Source organism: Macaca nemestrina, chromosome 14, assembly GCF_043159975.1.
Source record: "Macaca nemestrina isolate mMacNem1 chromosome 14, mMacNem.hap1, whole genome shotgun sequence".
In the NCBI taxonomy this organism is placed as follows: Eukaryota; Metazoa; Chordata; class Mammalia; order Primates; family Cercopithecidae; genus Macaca; species Macaca nemestrina.
The window spans coordinates 68,271,401-68,276,449 of NC_092138.1; the positions used below are offsets into that span (position 1 = coordinate 68,271,401).

A 5,049-nucleotide genomic window follows, 5' to 3' on the forward strand; every position below is an offset into this window, starting at 1 on the left:
CGTACCCAGCGGCCTTTCGAAGTGAGAGCGCCTGCGCAGTTAAGGGGCTCGGCGTGGCCTGCAGGGGCGCTGTGCGGAGTCTAGGCATGCGCGGACACGGAGTACCCACCTACCTACCTGCTCACTTGTCATCTGGGAGAAGAGTCCCTGCTGAGATCATATGTCAGGACCTGGTCACCTTTAAAATAGGTCTCGCTTGGTGATTCAGAGTATAGGCTTTGGAGTCAGGCCTGGGTTAAGTCTGAACTCTTGACAGTTAAAGTCTGTGTGACCTTGTGCAAGTTACTTAACCAGAGTTCAGTTTCTTCAGTAGTAAAATGAGGATAATTATGGAACCATTTACTGAGTCGCTGGGAAGATTAGATTGCCAGGACAATACCTGGCACGTAAAAGACCTCAAAAAATGGTAACAGTGAGTAGTAGTAGTGCCAGTCATAGAGCCCAACAGATGATAGTTCTGATTTCATGTTGGATACATGGCCTAGAGACACAGCCTTAGACTTAAAATGAGAAGACCTGGGTCGAAACTCCCAGTTAACTTGCTGTGTGACCTCAGGCAAATGCAGCACTTGGTCCAGGGCTGATATGCATAAGGTTGGCTACCTTTTCCATGGAATATTCCTGCAGTGAGGATGAGCTGCTGCCAGGTAGACAGTGGGTTTGGATCTGGGCCAAATATCCTGACTTCCCAAAAGTGTGGCTAGTGGAACAAAAGAAACATAGCAGGCTACCCCAAAAATGTATGCTTTCCCTTTGTTACAAATAATACTTAATTGAAACCAGAAAACATTAACTTCTAATTACTACATGTACCATTTAGGACTGGCTTTTAGAAAGACAACCTGACACACTGATGTTTCCCACTAATATTCAATGGTTAACGTTTCAGAAACACAGTTCAGTAGTTCTAGTTTATCGGTCATACATACATAAAGCTGCAAAACCTTGTATAAAGCAGTTACATGCTGAAATCTTCTGGTTGAATTGGAGATAGAAATCTCAAGCCATCCGCATCTCCCTTCCCCTCAGATCTTTCTTTCTCCCTATCCATCGATCTTTCCCAGGTGAAAATATTTCAAATTCCATAACACCAAAAGCACAAGCAGCAAAAGAAAAAAAAACTGGACTTCATTAAAATTAAAAACTAGGCTGGGCACAGTGGTTCACACCTGTATTCTCAACACTTTGGGAGGCCAAGGCAGGAGAATCACTTGTCATGAGTTTAAGACAAGCTGAGGCAACATAGTGAGACCCCATCACTATTAAAAAAAATAGTAGTTGGTAAGGTGCAGTGGCTTATGTCTGTAATCCCAGCACTTTGGGAGGCCAATGCAGGAGGACTGCTTGAGCCCAGGAGTTCAAGACCAACCTGGGCAATGTAACAAGAACCCATCTCAGGAGGTCAAGGCTGCAGTGAGCTGTGATGGCACCACTACCCTCCAGCCTGGGCAACATAGTAACATCCTGTCTCAAAAAAAAATTAAAGTCATCGGCAAAGCCTGAGTCCTGTCTTCTCACTCTCCTCCCTGGACAGCATGAGCTTCACCACTCGCTCCACCTTCTCCACCAACTACCAGTCCCTGGGCTCTGTCCAGGCGCCCGGCTACAGTGCCTGGCTGGTCAGCAGCAAAGCCACTGTCTATGCAGGCGCAGGGGGCTCTGGTTCCCGGATCTCCGTGTCCCGCTCCACCAGCTTCCTGAGTGGCATGGGTTCTGAGGGCCTGGCCGCGGGAGTGGTTGGGGGTCTGGCAAGAATGGGGGGCATCCAGAACAAGAAGGAGACCACACAAAGCCTGAACAACTGCCTGGCCTCCTACCTGGACAGAGTGAGGAGCCTGAAGACCAAGAACCAGAAGCTGGAGAGCAAAATCTGGGAGCACCTGTAGAAGAAGGGACCCCAGGTCAGAGACTGGAGCCATTACTTCAAGACCATTGAGGGCCTAAGGGTTCAGATCTTCACAAATACTGTGGACAATGCCTGTATTGTTCTGCAAATTGACAATGCCGGTCTTGCTGCTGATGACTTTAGAGTCAAGTATGAGACAGAGCTGGCCATGTGCCAGACTGTGAAGAGCCACATCCATGGGCTCCACAAGGTCACTGATGACAAATGTCACTCAGTTGCAGCTGGAGACAGAGATCGAAGCTCTCAAGGAGGAGCTGCTCTTCATGAAGAAGAACCATGAAGAGGAAGTAAAAGGCCTACAAACCCAGATTGCCAGCTCTGGGTTGACTGTGGAGGTAGATACCCCCAAATCTCAGGACCTCGACAAGATCATGGCAGATACCAGGCGCAATATGACGAGCTGGCTCAGAAGAACCAAGAGGAGCTGGACAAGTACTTGTCTCAGCAGATTGAGGAGAGCACCTCAGTGGTCACCACGCAGTCCACCGAGGTTGGAGCTGCTGGGATGATGCTCACAGAGCTGAGACATACAGTCCAGTCCTTGGAGATCGACATTTCCATGAGAAATCTGAAGGCCAGCTTGGAGAATAGCCTGAGGGAGGTGGAGGCCTGCTATGCCCTGCAGAGGGAGCAGCTCAATGGGATCCTGCTGCACCTGGAGTCAGAGCTGGCACAGACCTGGGCAGAGGGACAATGCCAGGCCCAAGAGTACAAGGCCCTGCTGAACATCAAGGTCAAGCTGGAGGCTGAGAGCACCGCCTACTGCTGCCTGCTGGAAGATGGCGAGGACTTCAATCTCGGTGATGCCCTGGATAGCAGCAACTCCATGCAAACCATCCAAAAGACCACCACAAGCTGGCTAGTGGATGGCAAAGTGGTGGCTGACCAATGACACCAAAGTTCTGAGACATTAAGCCAGCAGAAGTAGGATACCTTTTGGGGAGCAGGAGGCCAATAAAAAGTTCAGAGGTCAAAAAAAAAATTAAAAACTTTTCTGCATCAAAGAACACTATGAAGAAAATGAGGGTAAAAAGCCCCACAGAATGGGAGAAAATATTTGCAAATCAGATATCCAATAAGGATCTAGTATCCAGAATTTATAACAAACACTTCCAGCTCAACAACAAAAAGAAAACCCAATTTAAAAATGAGCAAGGAACTTAAATCGACATTTTTTCGAAGAGAATGTACAGATGGCCAACAAACACATGAAACAATATTCATCATTAGTCATTAGGAAAATGCAAATTAAGGCACAGTGAGATACCACCTCACACCTCCAGGTAACCCTTCCTTCTCTGATTTCAACCCTGCCAACAAACCCCCCTCTCTCAGTCCCCCTCCCACCACCATCCCCTCCTCCTTCTCCTTCGGCTCCTCTCCCCCACCCCCTTATCCTGGTCCTCCATCCCAACCTTCCTTCTCCACCACACACCCGGTCTTGTACCCAACCCCCTTCTGCCAAAGGTCACTCCCACAACCAAATGTTTTCCAAAGTCCTTCCCTTGCGAAAGGTGTCAGGGTCGAAGGTATAGTCCAAATTCATGTTCCCTTCTCCCTAGCCAACCTCTCCCAGCTTAAAAAGAGACTCAGCTCCTTTTCCACAGACCCCATTTCCTCGCGCAAGGAATTTCTGTGTGTCACTCAATCTTATGACCTTACCTGGCATGACATTTATGTCATCCTCTCCTCCTCCCTCACCCCGGAGGACAGGGAATGTATCTGGACAGCCACCCAAGCCTATGCAGACACTCTCCACCAACAAGATGCTGCCCATAACCTTATAGGGACCCTAGCTGTCCCCAGAACTGACCCCAATTGGGATTATGAGGCAGTTTCCTCAGACAGACAGAAACAAAGCCATATAATATCATGCCTCCTAACTGGCATGGATAAAGCTGCCCTTAAGGCTGTAAACTATGAAAAGATAAAAGACATCACACAAGGCCCCAATGAACATCCTGCTCTTTTCTTCTCCCTCATTTCAGGGGCCATAACTAATTATACCACCTTAAGCCCTGATACCCATGAGGGCAGAATCTACCTACCCATTTACACTTCATTTCCCAGTCAGCCCCCAACATCTGAAAGAAACTTAAAAAACTAGAAGATGGCCTTCATACCTCCCAAAGAGACTTAATCAAAGTGGCCTTTATGGTCTTTAATGATGATGGCTAGAATTTTGAAAAATAACAAAACAAAGAAAAGAAAAGAAGTATTGCCAAGGATGTAAAAAAAAAAAAAATGGAACCTCATGCGTTATTGGTGGGAATGTAAACTAGTGCAGCTGCTGTGGAAAACAGTTTGACTGTCCCTCAAAACACGAAACATAGGATTACCATATGAGTCAGTAATTCAACTCATGAGTATATTCCCACAAGAACTAAAAACAGGTGTGCAAACAAAAACCTGCACACAAATGTTCACATAGCACTATTCACAATAACCAAAAACTGGAAACTACCCAACTGCCCATCAACTGATGAATGGATAAACAAAATAGAGTATATCCACACAAAGAAATATTATTTGGCCAGGCACGGTGGCTCACGCCTGTAATCCCAGCACTTTGGGGGGCCAAAGCGGGTGGATCACAAAGTCAGGAGATCAAGACCACCCTGGCTAACACGGTGAGACCCCATCTGTACTAAAAATACAAAAAAAATTAGCCGGGCATGGTGGCGGGTGCCTGTAGTCCCAGCTACTCAGGAGGCTGAGGCAGGAGAATGGCATGAACCTGGGAGGCGGAGCTTGCAGTGAGTGGACATCTCGCCACTGCACTCCAGCCTGGGCGACAGAGCAAAACTCGGCCTCAAAAAACAAAAACAAAAACAAAAAAGAAAAAGAAAAGAAAAAGAAATGTTATTCAGCCAAAAAAAAAGAATGAAGTACTGATACATGCTACAACATAGATAAACCTTGAAAATATTATGCTAAGTGAAAGAAGCCAGACATGAAATGCTACAGAGTGTATAATTCCATTTACATGAAACATTCAGAATAAGCAAACCTACAGTGACAGAAAGCAGATTAATAGTTGCCATGGGCTGAAAGGAAGAGGAACCAGGGAGTGAGTGCTTAATAGATAAGGGGTTTCCTTTTGAGACAATAAAAATATTCTGGAACTAGATGGTGGTGATGGT

General features: G+C 46.6%; 1 pseudogene; it reads left to right on the forward strand.

The window, feature by feature from the left end:
* The first annotated feature begins 1,535 nt into the window (after window positions 1-1,535).
* Window positions 1,536-2,820, forward strand: LOC105477188 (keratin, type I cytoskeletal 18 pseudogene; annotated as a pseudogene).
* Window positions 2,821-5,049: the final 2,229 nt, after the last annotated feature.